At 49.3% G+C, this 15,835-nt stretch overlaps 1 non-coding gene across 1 annotated transcript; it reads left to right on the top strand.

The window, feature by feature from the left end:
* The first annotated feature begins 15,062 nt into the window (after positions 1–15,062).
* On the top strand, positions 15,063–15,137 carry Trnas-cga (transfer RNA serine (anticodon CGA)). Its single transcript has one exon. It is a non-coding gene; the product is annotated as a tRNA-Ser (tRNA).
* Positions 15,138–15,835: the final 698 nt, after the last annotated feature.

Below are 15,835 nucleotides of genomic sequence, written 5' to 3' on the forward strand. Positions count from 1 at the left end.
TGTCCTCCGTCAATCCCACCTGGTAAGTATCCCACACCGCGCAGCAATATTCTAACAGAGGACGAACGAGTGTAGTGTAAGCTGTCTCTTTAGTGGACTTGTTGCATCTTCTAAGTGTCCTGCCAATGAAACTCAACCTTTGGCTCGCCTTCCCGACAATATTATCTATGTGGTCCTTCCAACTGAAGTTGTTCGTAATTTTAACACCCAGGTACTTAGTTGAATTGACAGCCTTGAGAATTGTACTATTTATCGAGTAATCGAATTCCAACGGATTTCTTTTCGAACTCATGTGGATCATCTCACACTTTTCGTTATTTAGCGTCAACTGCCACCTGACACACCATACAGCAATCTTTTCTAAATCGCTTTGCAACTGATACTGGTCTTCGGATGACCTTACTAGACGGTAAATTACAGCATCATCTGCGAACAGTCTAAGAGAACTGCTCAGATTGTCACCCAGGTCATTTATATAGATCAGGAACAGTAGAGGTCCCAGGACGCTTCCCTTGGGAATACCTGATATCACTTCAGTTTTACTCGATGATTTGCCGTCTATTACTACAAACTGCGACCTTCCTGACAGGAAATCACGAATCCAGTCGCACAACTGAGACGATACCCCATAGCTCCGCAGCTTGATTAGAAGTCGCTTGTGAGGAACGGTGTCAAAAGCTTTCCGGAAATCTAGAAATACGGAATCAACTTGAGATCCCCTGTCGATAGCGGCCATTACTTCGTGCGAATAAAGAACTAGCTGCGTTGCACAAGAGCGATGTTTTCTGAAGCCATGCTGATTACGTGTCAATAGATCGTTCCCTTCGAGGTGATTCATAATGGTTGAATACAGTATATGCTCCAAAACCCTACTGCAAACCGACGTCAATGATATAGGTCTGTAGTTAAATGGATTACTCCTACTACCCTTCTTGAACACTGGTGCGACCTGCGCAATTTTCCAAACTGTAGGTACAGATCTCTCGGTGAGCGAGCGGTTGTATATGAGTGCTAAGTAGGGAGCTATAGTAACAGCGTAATCTGAAAGGAACCTAATCGGTATACAATCTGGACCTGAAGACTTGCCCATATCAAGCGATTTGAGTTGCTTCGCAACCCCTAAGGTATCTACTTCTAAGAAACTCATGCTAGCATATGTTCGTGTTTCAAATTCTGGAATATTCCATTCGTCTTCCCTGGTGAAGGAACTTCGGAAAACTGCGTTCAATAACTCCGCTTTAGCGGCACAGTCGTCGATAACAGTACCATCGGCACTGCGCAGCCAAGGTATTGACTGCGTCTTGCCGCTTGTGTACTTTACATACGACCAGAATTTCTTCGGATTTTCTACCAAATTTCGAGACAATGTTTCGTTGTGGAACCTATTAAAGGCATCTCGCATCGAAGTACGTGCCAAATTTCGCGCGTCTGTAAATTTTAGCCCATCTTCGGGATTTCGCGTTCTTCTGAACTTCGCATGCTTTTTCCGTTCTTTCTGCAACAGCGTTCGGATCTTTTTTGTGTACCACGGGGGATCCGTTCCATCTCTCACCAATTTATGAGGTATGACTCTCTCAATTGCTGTTGCTACTATATCTTTGAATTTGAGCCACATCTCGTCTACATAAAACGAAATAAAACTGTTCCGTGTTACGCTGTCCATCACGTGGCTGTCATGGACGATAAACAGGCCGAGCACACAATTAAAACGAAAGACGTTGCTACGTCAGTGTTCTGTCTGGTGCTGTTCTCCTGTGTGTGTGTGTGTGTGTGTGTGTGTGTGTGTGTGTGTGTGTGTGTGTGTGTGTGTCAAACTGTTTTTTCTAATGATCATCATCACCACAACCACCACCATCACAGGATCTGCCAGGGGCATGGGGATGGGGATGAGGGAAAAAGGAGGGAGGGAGGTATAGGTTGGAGATTTGCAGGGGCGTGTCGAAGAGGGGTGGGGAGGAAAGGACTTGGGAGCACAGTTGAGGAGGGGTTGCAGGGACTTGGGGGGGGGGGGCGACAAGGAGGAAAATCCGCTCTGGGACAAGGAAATTGCCTTGATGGAGGCTGAGGTGGTGGAGAGAGGGACGGAAACTGCGATAGGTGCAGCAACAGGCAAGGGGTTGAAAGGAAGGAGGAAACCAGGGGGGTGGGGGAGTGAGGATCAAGTGCGTGGAGAGTGTAAAGGATGTGGAGATGATCTAGAAAAAGGAGTTGGGAAAGTGGATGCAGTCTTTTTTTTTTGTTTGGGGTTTAATGGCGATCAACTACTGAGGTCATTAGCGCCCAGTCACAATTATAGGAGCACATAGAATCAAGTAAAACTCAAGGGGGGGGGGGGACACCAGAAAGTTCTTACAAAGATGCAGATAAAATAAGTGACTGGCTTGTCCAAAGACATCTAACTCTTTCAAAGTAATAAAACGAAGAACACGAGCAGCAGCTCGAGCATCATCAGCTAAAATGTCCTGTCTCTGCCATCTACTTTACAGGATATCACGAAATTGACTAAAACGGGGACACGACAATAAAACATGGCGCACCGTCAATGCATGACCACATGGGCACTGTGGGGCTGGGGCACTGCAGAGCAGGTAGCGCTGGCTAAACCAGCAATGCCCAATCCGCGACCTGGCCAGAAGGACCTCCTCTCCCCGAGACGGTCGGGAGGAGGTCGTCCAAGCAGTTGGGAACAGTTTCACGGCACAGAGCTTGTTTCCTTGAAGTGATGACCAAGTATCCCACCACAATGACACAAGCCTCTTACATACAAACCCACTAATGTCAGATGACGGGAAACAATGGGAGGCTGGCCGAGGCAGGAGGACTGCAGCCTTGGTTACAGCAACAGCAGCCTCATTCCCAGGCACTCCTACATGGCCGGAAACCCACAGAAAGCTGACAGGAGAGCCATCATCAGCAAGACTGGAGGGACTGCTGGATTCGTTGCACCAAGGGATGGACCGGATATTGAGCTCCAAGGCTGTGCTCTGATTCACTCAGTGCTCTTCGGAGTACATACGATGCATGGCGGAGGCAGCGGGCATACTGAACGGCCTGATGGAGAGCAAAAAGCTCGGCCGTAAATCTGGAACACTGGTCGAGGAGCCGGTATTTAAAGGTGACGGCCCCGACGACAAAGGCACAGCCGACACCATCGTCAGTTTTGGAGCCATCAGTGTAAATAAAGGTGTGACTGGCAAGTCACGCACGAAGTTCAACAAATTGAGCAATACACTGCAGCCGGAGTACCCTCCTTCGAGAGCGAGCTGAGATCGAGATGAATATGAACCGGAGCCTGGAGCCAAGGCGGTGTCGGGCTCTCACCCTCTCTGAAGGTGGTAGGGAGGGCAAAATCCAATTGTCGAAGCAAGCAACGAAAGCGGAATCCAGGGGGCAGCAGGGTAGACACGTACAACCCATACTGACGATCGAGAGAATCGGCGAAGGAGGACTGATGAGACGGGTGGTCAGGCATTGACAACAGCTGGCAGGCATACCGACAAAGCAGTACGTCGCGCCGGTAGGTCAATGGTAATTCGGCAGCTTCAGCATAAAGACTCTCAACGGCACTAGTGTTGAATGCTCCAGTCGCAAGACGTAACACCTGATGGTGGATGGAGTTGAGACAGCGTAAGAGGGATGGCCGAGCAGACGAGTAGACGAGGCTCCCATAATCCAGCTTTGATCGGACTATGGACCGATACAAGCGAAGCAGGACAGTGTGGTCCGCTCCCCAAGATGAACCACTAAGAACTCTGAGGACATTAAGGGAACGTGTACAATGCGCAGCCAAATAAGACGTGCAGAGACGAACTAAGTTTCCTGTCCAGTGTGAGCCCTAAAAACTTAGTTGTTTCCACGAATGGGAGAACAACGGGACGGAGATGTAAAGATGACGGAAGGAACGCTTTATATCGCCAAAAGTTGATGCAGATCGTCTTCTCCTCAGAGAACCGGAAGCCATTAGCCACACTCCATGAGTACAGGCTGTCAAGACAACGCTGAAGGCAGCGCTCCAGGAGGCATGTTCTCTGGGCACTGCAGTATATCGCTAAGTCATCGACAAAAGGAAGCCTGAGACATTAGCAATCTTTGCCATAGGTGGAATGCAATCCATAATTGGATTGATCGCTATGGCAAAAAGAGCTACGCTCAAGACGGAGCCCAGAGGCACTCCGTTCTCCTGGAGGAAGACGTCGGACAATACAGAACCCACACGTACCCTAAACTTTCGATCTATTAAAAAGGAATCGATAAAAAACGGCAGGCGACCGCGTAGACCCCCACTTGTGCATAGTGCGGAGGATACCTCCTTTCCAACAGGTATCATAAGCCTTATCGAAATCGAAGAACATGACCAACTTTTTGCGAAAGCGCCAAACAGTAGCCATGATGAATGTCAACAAGGTCACAAGGTGGTCAACAGCGGAGCGGCGGCGACGAAAGCCGCATTGAACATTGGATTCTTGAATCTCGACGGCTACTTACCAAACTAACTGAGCGTTAACCATGCACTCCATCACCTTACAGACACAGCTTGTAAGAGAAATGAGGCGGTAACTAGAAGGTAGGTGTCTATCCTTCCCGGGTTTGGGTATAGGAACAACGACAGCGTCACGCCAACGCATGGGGACTTGACCTTCGGTCCAGACGCGATTGTAGGTACGAAGTAGAAAGCTTTTGCCTGCCGGAGAGAAGTGTGTCAGCATATGAACGTGAATGGCATCTTGCCCCGGAGCAGAGGACCGGGACAGTGCAAGTGCACGTTCGAGTTCCCGCATAGTAAAGGGGCATTATAATTTTCCAGATTCAGCGAGTGGAAGGAAAGTCGCCGAGCCTCTTCTGCCGCTTTCCTGGGAAGGAAGGCAGGGTGGTAATGGGTGGAACTTGAAACCACCTCGAAAAAGCGGCCGAAGACGTTGGAGACATCCACAGGATCAACAAGTACCTCATAACCTGAAGTTAGGCCAGGTACCGAGGAATGGACCTTATTGCCCGACAGCCGGCGCAGGCCACCCCAGACGACAGAAGAGGGAGTACAACTATTAAAGGAGCTGGTGAAAGAGGCCCAACAAGCTTTTTTGCTGTCTTTGATGACTCTACAATTCGCCAACGTAGGATGGCGGCGAAAGGTTCGTATTGGTTACAAACGACTCTTAGTGCAATGCCGTAAAGCACGTCGTCGAGCACAGATAGCGTCTCTACAAGCCTCATTCCACCAGGGTCGGAAACGCGACATGAAGAAGAGGTAGTACGAGGAATAGTATGTTCGGCAGCATTGATGATAACAGCCGTGAGGTATTCGACCTGACTGTCACGACTAAGAAAGGACATACCACTCGAACCATTTACCCTGTGTCATTCGTCTCCTGCACCACACCCCATCCCCACGTCCTTCGAGCTATAACATACCGAAAGATGACTGGGGTCTTTACTCCACCCTGGCGACCCCTCTGGACCACGATTTTCTGACACCTATTCGGGCGAGCGACCGACGGGCGAGAGACATCGTCCCGAACGAGCAACATGACCCTACCATGAGCTGGAATACCGTCCACAGGGGTGAGGTCAGACCGCTCCGAGGTATAGTGGGTAAAAGCAATACGGTCAGTTGGGCACAACTTGGTTTCCTGGAGACCAAGGACGAGTGGACAGTGCAGGCAGAGGAGCAGTTATAATTCCTCCCGATTAGGTCGAATACCTCTTGTGTTCCAATGTAACAAAGCCATCGCTAGTCAGGAAAAAGGGGAACGAAACAGGTGAAGAGCTGGTCACCTCGACGGCCGCGGAGGGCCAGGTTTCGAGGAAACACCGCTACAACCGGCAGGAGGCGGATCCTGTTCCATCGAGTCGTCTTCAGCTGTGGCCGCATTCCTGGGTTGCTGGGGAGGGGCAGCATCATTCGCCAATGACAGGCCAGCTGAGCGCCTGGCAGCAGAGCATCCCGGCGAAACTGAGGATGGCAGGGAGAAGCGACTCACGGATGGAGCATCGGACGAAACGCGCCGAGGTGGAGAGGGGGATAAAGTCCAGCCACCATCCCCGTGCCTCATCGGACTTCCAAGAAGGCCTCCAAGAATGAGTCTTTAAGAAGGTCCTCACGTGCGGGGTCATTTTGGAATGCCCGACCTTGGGAGGAAGAGGAAGAGGAGGAGGAAGAGGAAGAGGAGGAGGAGGAGGAGGAGGAGGAGGAGGAGGAGGAGGAGGAGGAAGAGGAGGAGGAAGGGGAAGAGGAGGAGGAAGGGTGGCCCCTGGGGCAGAGGGGGCATGGGCCGCAAAGGAGGAGGATTTGAAAGGGAGCGATTTGGGCGGCGGAGGCATAGACCCCAGATGGCCAGATGGGGTGAGGAGGTGGAGGGGGGGGGGGGCGGATAGGGGTGAGGATATTGTGGAAGGAGTGGATACGACTGAGGCAAACGAAGTCGTCAACGTCACACGGTGGAGGCGGTCATACTTCTTCCTGGCCTCAGAATAACAGAGATGGTCCAAAGTTTTTAACTCTAGACTGCCCCGTGCATCATGAGGAGGAGAAGATTCAAAAGATCTAGGCGAGTGGAGGCCAGGACAATTGACGTACCGAGGTGGTGGGGTGCATGTATATTCCTCACACAGAGGACGTCCACATTCGCAACAAAAGGGCTCAGCCTCACACCATGACGACATGTGCCCGAAGCGCAAACACCGAAAGCAGCGCATAGGAAGCGGGACGTAAGGTCGCACGTCGCACCAGTAGCACATCACCTTCTCCGGGAGAAGGTGAACGTCCCCTCGAAGGTGAGGATGAAGGCCCCAGTGTCAATGGGCCGGTCTTTGGGGCCGTGCTGGACTCGCCGGACGAAATGCACGCCGTGGCGCTCCAGGTTGGCTCTGAGCTACTCATAAGATTGCAGCAGGAGGTCCCAATGAAAAATAACCCCCTGCGTCCTATTCAGTGCCAGATGCGGGACAATGGACACTGCAATGTCCCCTAGTTGGTCGCACGCCTGGAGCGCCGCCGACTGTGTGGCGGAGGTGGTGTTTATAAGAACGGACCCCCAACGCATTTTACTGACAGCCTCGATTTCCCTGAAGATGTTCTCTATGTGCTGGACAAAGAACATGGGCTTGGAGGTGGCGAACATCCACTCCATCAGTCCGAGAACAGACTAAATAGCGGGGGAAGTACTTTGCCCCAAGCCGGCGGGCCTGTCCTTCCTCCAGGGAGTGGCCAAGGGGGGAAGGGCAGGAGAACCAGAACCAGAGACAGTACCTTTCTTTTTAAAAGACTCAGCCGCATATCGACCTGATACATGTTGGCGTTTCATCTGCGAAACGTCCGCCCCGATACCACCCACTCCGACCAGGGGCTCTCCCCACGGGCGCCAACCAGCCTCAACAAAGGCCATCCACTCCTTGGTTGACGTTGGGAGGGTGCAGCTCAGGTATCAGTAGTACGATCCCTGTGTTGTCAGGGGCTACAACACAGACGACCCCATCACAACGGGCTGGCTACCGTGCTGGATTTCGGGTGCCATCCAAAGTCCATCATGATCGTACGTGCAGATGGGGACGCACGATGGGCGGAACTTGTGCAACCCATCAGGCGTTTAGGCCCAATTTGAGGAATAGTGGGTGCAGTTACATCGCCGTTACAATGCTGAGAGCCAAGGTCTTAGTGCACTGAGGAGCAGTGATACACCACGTAAGGCGTCCTTCCTCAAAAGGCTCGTACTTCTGTAGAATTTTGAAAAATGGAGGTCAAACCACAAGGGGGACCATCAAATGGAAAGACGAAGCGGTTGAAACTCCTTTTAGTCGCCTCTTACGACAGGCAGGAATACCTTGGGCCTATTCTAACCCCAGACCCGCAGGAGGGGGGGGATGCAGTCGTACAGGAGCTGTGCTGGGGAAGGAAGGCAGATATGAAAGGCAAGGTGTAGCACATGACGATCGAGGATTTGAAGGGCCTTGTAAAAGCAGGTGGGTGCGGAGATCCAGGCAATGCTGGCATAACAGAGAATATGACAGATGAGGGATTTGTAGGTGTGGAGGATGTAGTCCTGATGTCCGGCTAGACAGGAGTTTCAGGAGGCGGAGCAGGAATGGTCTCTCTGCTGGATAGTCAGGAGGTGAAGGGCCCAGGTGAGGTGACAGTCGAGGGTAAGGGTGGGGCCGAGGTATCTCAGGGTGGGGGGGGGGGGGGGTGAGCTGGATGGGACGACCATAAAGGGTAAGGTTGAAATCATGGAGGCGGAAGGAGCCGATGGTGCGGCCTATGATGGTGTAACCAGTGGTTCATTAGTCTCAACCCCGTCCAAAACCCAGGCAATCGAGTGGTGAACTGGTCAAGATGGGTTTAGAGGACCGTTGAAAGGTAGGATAGAGAGCCAGGAAGGCGGTGTAATCAGCATGTTGGAGAAGGTGGACAGCTGGGGTGGCATGGGCATATGGACGGTGTACAGGAGGGGAGAGGACGAATCCCTGGTGGACGCCAGCAGTGGCATAGAAGAGTTACTGTTGTGGAGGGTGACGAAGGAAGGATGGCATGAGAGGAAGGAAGCGACCAGATGGACAAAACTGAGAAGTAGTGCGTAGGTTTGGAGTTTATTTAACAGTAAAGAGGAGCCATTTGTATGTCGTCGTCAATACATTTGTGACGCCGTTACACAGTGTGATCACACGTATTCAAGCATCGCAAAACAACAACAATCTGTAAGTGCATATGTTCGTTAACCCAGCACTAGTCACAAATGAATTAGACCACAGCTGCTAACTACTGTTTGCAGGCTACTAATAATTGTTTTGGCGCATAACGGATGACAGATACTGTTTTGGCATGTGTGGAGCGCCATCGCACTCCAACGGCTGTACTAGGAAGCAAAGAGTATGCCCTAATTACACAATTATGAAATCTGATGGTTTAAGAGTATGTCACGTAAGATTTTATAGCATAGTTAAACGTGAGCATTACACATCGAATTACATACACAAACGTTATACCTAAAATCCTGTGACATTTTTAAAACATCATGAATAAACGAGAGGTTTATACGTCGAATTAGACACATAAGGGTTAAACATCGTTATACATATCTGTAGGTTCTCTTTTTTGCTCACTCTTGCAGTTAAAATTGTACAGGATCTATATTATAGCGTCGTTGGATTATTGTATTAACACTATATAATCCAACTGACATAACAAGTGAGATGTCACGCAGTACCGCATGTGCTACCAAATCAGCAGCACGCTCCCATGGAACTACCCTCGCTCAAATCCAATACAGCTGGCGTAACGTTTTGTTAGCTTTACATATTATCGGCACATGAACTGAGCCTAAGTCTGAGCTAATAGTAATCAAGTAAAAATCATGGTTGCTCAAGTCGGTTTGGTCATTTAGAAAGTTATCAGGATAATTTTTGAGATGCTTGTATTTCCATGTCTTCAAGGACGCTCATAACTCTTCCTTTGATACAGCCCTGACAGTATTACGCGCTGCAACTAATGTTATTAACATTGTTTGCTTTCGCTTAAATGTTTGCTAAACGTTGATGTGCTATTTTCTGTTGAACAGGTTCTTTAAATTTATCTGTAAATATTCCCCCTGTTTGTTCCATAGAATTGACACTTGTGATAATTTTACATTTTATAAACCCCTGATTTTGTAAATTGGCTAGTATTATTGTAATTGTGTATTAATCGGTTATATTGTTAAAGTCAGCTTCCACACCAATAACACACTGAGGTTTTCTTAAAAGCCTGCGCAATTTTATCTGATATTGTGCCTACATATGGTAAGGTAATATATTTATTCTTTTTGCGCGAATATTACTCTCTTTCTAACGTAATTTCACTATTTAGGCCAGTATTTCCTCTTTTGATTTTGCGTTCATATAGGTCGTTAACTAATTTGGCTTTGAATCCGTTGTTAATTGCCACTTTTTGCAATGTCCAGTGGTAAGGTACATAATCTAAGGATAAGAACGGAAAACGAAAAGAACTATGTATCATACAGTTGAAGTATGCTAGCTTATAAGTATTGACTCATTCCATCCAAAACAACATAATACAACCTGTTGTTGTGGGTTTTCGGAAGATTCCACATTCATGTTTCGCTATTTACATTCGTGACTGAGGGCTTCCTGTTAATAAGAAGATGCATACCCTCAGCAACCAGCGCGTAGATGCCTTCTTCCTGAGTTAAACCTTTCTCCAGCCCCAACATACTGTACACCCATCGCCCTCCCTCCTTCACTCTCCGATAGCTTGTGACAGGGTAGCCATCGGCCACCATCACCAGATGTGTGTTCGGCTCCAACCCCTCCTTCCCGACCCCACAGAACACCTGGTCCTTACTCTCTTCTTCCCTAGCCTTACCATTACCTGCGCCACCATCTATGTCAGCCCCTCGACCCCTATTCGCTTCAGCTTCCTTTCGCACATCGACCGTACCTTCTCCTCTTACGTGATTGCCACCAACTTCAAGATCCATAGTCGTTCCGCCACCCAGCTACAGTGGTGGCATCGGTTCCTCACCACTCTCCAGAGTGACCTCCTTCCCCTTCCACAACACACCCGCCCCGAATCCAATACCACTCCCGATGTGTTGAGCTCCTCCAACCTCTTTGACCACATCATGGTGGATGTCCTCGACCCTATTGGCAGTGACCACCTTCCTGTCCTTCTCACTGTATCAGACGACGGTCGTCGTCGTCGTCGTCGTCGTCGTCGTCGTCGTCGTCGTCGTCGTCGTCGTCCCCCACCCCAACCCTCGCATCGACCCTCCCCCCAAACTATGTCGATGACTATTCTCCAGCCAACTGGAATACCTATTGGGATACCGTCTCTACCCAGATCAATAGCCACCCCCTCGTCTACCACCACCCCCATTATGTTACCCATGCCGCCACCCTTCGCCGGCAGACCTTGTCTGAGGCCGTGGAGGCACACATCCCAACCGTCGCCATCCACCCGCACTGCCCCATCTTACCCTCACAGACTGTCGTCTTCCGTGAATCCCACTGTCTCTACCGTGCATTCTTTCCCATGCGGGACTAGGAGTTGCTGATGGCATTGTAGCGAGTCCAACGACAAATACGAAACTTGCTCGCAGTCAAGATATGCCAGGACTGGTGACAGGCAGGGTAGCATTAAGGTGGGTGTAAGTCTATTAATTCGTTCTAGTACTGGTGAGGCTTCTGCCACCTTACCAGGTATAAACGCGACCCCCCTACTACCCTCTCCTTCATGATGACGACAGGGCTGTTTGCTGATGATGCTGTGGTATACGGGAAGGTGTCATCGTTGAACCACGTGTATCCTCCTACAGTCGCTCATCTGTAAAGGAGACCGCTTATAAAACACTAACACGACCTGTTCTTGAGTACTGCTCCAGCGTCTGGGATCTCTATCAGGTCTTAGAACAAAGAAGCAATTCAGAGGCGGGCTGCTAGATTTATTACTGGTAGGTTTGATCATAATGCGAGTGTTATGGAAATGCTTCACTAACTCGGGTGGGAGTCTCTAGAGGAAAGGAGGCGTTCTTTTCGTGAATCGCTACTGAGGAAATTTAGAGAACCAGCATTTGAGACTGTCTGTGGTATCTCCACGAAATATCTTTGCAGTACAATTTTACTGCCGCCAACTTATAAGAGAGATTAGGGCTGGTACATAGGCATATAGGTTGTCATTTTTCCCTTGTTCTGTTTGGGAGTGGAACAGGGAGAGAAGATGCTATTTGTAGTACGAGGTACCCTCCGCCACGCACCGTATGGTGCATTGCGGAGTATGTATGTAGATGTAGATCAGCCCTTTCCTGATATCAGATAGATAGGAAGCAATATGGTTGTCCTTACTAAGGTTGTCTCTGTTTCCTGATGTCCGCGATTGAACTAACTGGGGTCATCAGGGATGGTAGAGTGTAATCGGACACCTCTGCCCCTACACTCGATCCTGGGTTCCAGTACTTGGACAAAATTCTACACACTGAACTGAACAGCCAAACCACCACTCAAGATATCATAGCTATACTATGCAGAAAACTCGACACCACTCCCAGTTTCGACCATATTACCTACTGTCACCTCCGTGAAGATCTCGCCCCCTTCCTCTCCACCCTGGCCAGACTCTATAATGTGGTCTTGTCCACTGGGTTCTACCCCGACCTGTGAAAAATCTCCTGGATCCTGATGTTCCTTAAACCTGACAAACCGCCTTCTGCTGTCTCGTCCTGCCGCCCCATCAGCCTTACCTCAGTCTTCAGCAAGGTCCTGGAATTTATCCTCACATGACGCATCCAGCGACACCTTCACCAGCACTGCCTTCTTCCCTCTACCCAATGCGGCTTTCGACCATCCTTCTCTGCCAATGATCTTCACCTCACTCACCACCTCTACGAACAACTATTCCCCTCCCCCTCCCTTGAGCGCACCTACTACCGTATATGACATTCCAGTCTCCTCTTCAAGCTCCAAACCTTCGCCCTTTATATTAACTACATTCGTCTGTATTACTGATGGTGACATAGGAAGGGCGGTGAGAAAGGAAGGAGGCGATCAGATTCCTACACTTTCCACCCCTCCGTCGGTGTGCCCCAAGGTTGAGTTCCCTCTTCTTTACCTTCTATGCACAGCGGACATGCCGCCGCCTTCACCCCCAACCACCTTCCTTGCCCTCACTCCTACGCTTCCATGGTCCGAACGCCTTCTCCAGAATCACCTTGACCATTTTGCCGCTTAGTGTAACCAGTGGCTCCTGAAAATCAATCCTTCCAAGACCCAGGCAATCATCGTAGGTTGTATCACTCTCTCCTTCTGGCTCCTTGATTTTTCCCATACCATCTGCACCCATCCTGTCTGGATTAGATAGAGTGGAGAGGAGGGATCCAGGTGAGGTGGCGGTTAATGGTGTGGCCAAGGTAGGTGAGGGCGGGGGAGAAGCAAAGTCCACAACTGCCTCTGATTCCTTAAACTCTTCTCTGGCCAGGTATTGGGTTTGAACTGCTCTACCATCCTCCACACCTACAAATCCTTAATATGTCTCATCCTCTGTTATACCACTCCTGCCTGGATACCACCACCCCCCCCCCCCAATTCTTTAAGTCTCTCCAGATCCTCGAGCGCCATGCACTCCACCTTGCGTTCCTTGTAGAGGAACCACATGGGGAACAGATTGTGTACAACCTGATTCCTTTCCCCCATCTGCTCCTTTTCCTCGAACATATCCATGTTCTCTACACCTCCCACTGACTTGACCCCTCTCATCCCCTGGTTGCTCCTCTCCTCTCCTCTCCAACCCCCACCCTCTGCTGCGCTTTCACCATAGTCTCCCACCTACCCTCCACCTGTAAATCCTTCATCTCTTCTCCGAAGGTGGCTTCCATCATCTCCCCCTCCCAGATGACGCCCTCTCTCCCTCCATTTATCCCTCCTATTCACTCTGATTCTCACCTCCCATTCCCTCCCTTCCTCTGTCCTTCTCCCAGGCTCCCTCTTCCCCCCTTCCATCCTGATTTTTTCCCCACCTACCTCCTAACTCCCTTCTCTCCCCCAAGTCCTTTTGCTCTTCCCTCCACATGCCTTTCCCACTTCTCGTGTCCACCCAGGCACCGCTTTTTCTATGTCCCCTGCCTCCATGGGCTCCTTTTTCCTTTCCTATCCTCCCCCTTCCCCCCCCCCCCCATCGGTCCAGGTCCTCCTCCAACCCCCATCTGCCGCTGTGTTAGCTATCTAGTGCTGTTTTTAGAATGAGTGTTCAGTGTTGTGCGTCCCCTGTCAGTGTTGTGAACAGCCACCATACTATTGCTAGGTTTTTATTTTTATCTCATGCAAACAGGCACATTAAAACACATAGTAAACAGACAGAAACCAGACTGCCACCGTATTTTTTAAATCAGCATCACCGACCGTTTGTTTTTATATTTTCTTCGTATTTTTTTCTCCACATTTCAGTTTTTAACAACATTTTTTCGCGTGCTTTTATTGTTCCCATATCTGCTGATTCTGTTTGATAAGTTTCCTCTAGGGTGCAGAGCGGCGTATTGTGCTGCTGCTAGCAGTGAAGAAAAGACGACATACAAATGTGTCAGCTTACATTACGTTTACATGGCCTAAAGCCATAACATATCAGTAACATGGTTCCACAGTTAAAATGTCCTGTATAATCAGCACAACGTCGACATACCTAATGAATCTGTAAAATTATTTTTTTAAAAATTCTGCATTTTTCGGTAACAACAATTTCGGCCTTAGGCCATTATCAAGTAAGTTTTTATTACACTATTGCAGTCACTGGAGTGAAGATGATGTCCTTCAAAAAATGTGTTATCTCCGTTGTAATTTATATGCGTTTTTCACTGGCGACAACTTTCTCACCCCAGGACTGCGATGTAGCGGACAGAATAACGTTTGATCATTCAACAAGGTTTTCAGATTTCAGCGCTATGAAACAAAAAGAGAAGTTCGAGAAGCTAGCTGTCAAAGTGCACAAGGGAGACGCTATTGTTTATCTGAAACGGTTAGTGGTGAATCTCTGGTCGGAAGTAATCGTTGAAGCAGCTATTTCCGTCCTGGACAAAGGTCTGAATTTTCTAACTACACCGAAGAGAATACCTGTTGAAGAAATCGTTAAGTGCCGTCGAAACATCTTTGTTTTGAGGATGGCTGGCAGTTGTCCAGTCGAAGTATCGTGGATGGAAGCTAACGACGACGGGCTGCAATGCCGAAATCTTTTTGAACATCTTCGGCCTGCACCTTCGCAAGACGAAACAAAGTAGTAAGACTTGAAATGGGTGACCCCACAGCAACAGTTGCAGCTGATCCAGAATGAGATTTTCACTCTGCAGCGGAGTGTGCGCTGATATGAAACTTCCTGGCAGATTAGAACTGTGTGTCGGACCGAGACTCGAATTCGGGAACTTAGCCGCAGCCTGGTAGAGCGCTTGCCCGCGGAAGGCAAAGCCATGTCTCCGCAATATCCTTTCTTTCAGGAGTGCTAGTTCTGCAAGTTTCGCAGGAGAGCTTCTGTAAAGTTTGGAAGGTAGGAGACGGATACTGGCAGAAGTAAAGCTGTGAGTACCGAGCGTGAGTCGTGCTTCGGTAGCTCAGTTGGTAGAGCGCTTGCCCGCGAAAGGCAAAGGTCCCGAGTTCGAGTCTCGGTCGGGCACACAGTTTTAATCTGCCAGGAAGTTTCAGTTGCAGCTGATATTTTTATGGAACATTGCTTAATGCCTGTTGTTCACAATGCTCCTTTGAAGCCTTCTTGTTGGCTCCGCTATGTGGACGATACATTTGTTGTATGTCCACACAGCGAAGAACAATACAGTGTTTCACACTCTGTTGCATGGAATTCACCCCAAAATCAAATTCGCCTTGGAGGTTGAGAGTGAGGTCGGTCTCCCGTTCCTAGATGTGTTTGTGACATCCAGTGTAATCAGATCCTTTGTATACTGAGTGTATAGAAACCCGCCTAACACTAGCAGGTATTTATATACCACTTCGCACCGCCACCCGCCCCAGAAGCAAGCACTACAAGTCACCTTGTCGGACAATAATGTTTTGTGTAAACATTCCCGTTCTCTTGCTTTGTCCGTTTCGCATCTCGCCAATGATGACCTGCCAATAGCAGTAGGCGGAATTTCAACCAATAACCCTTCAACAATGTAATCGTCGTACGCTGATATTCCCGCGCTGATGCAGAAGGGAGAGCGTTATTGGCTAAACTATTGTGGTGTCCCATCGTTATTAGATGGGAAGGTATTATTCTACGATGGTACACCAATGGTAGCCACAAGAATTTTAATTCCCACTTCTCCAGTACAAACGCGGGAAAACTCCGCTTTGTCAGAGGCCAGTGTCGCGTTCC

Source organism: Schistocerca gregaria, chromosome 1 (genome assembly GCF_023897955.1).
Source record: "Schistocerca gregaria isolate iqSchGreg1 chromosome 1, iqSchGreg1.2, whole genome shotgun sequence".
Classification (NCBI taxonomy): domain Eukaryota; kingdom Metazoa; phylum Arthropoda; class Insecta; order Orthoptera; family Acrididae; genus Schistocerca; species Schistocerca gregaria.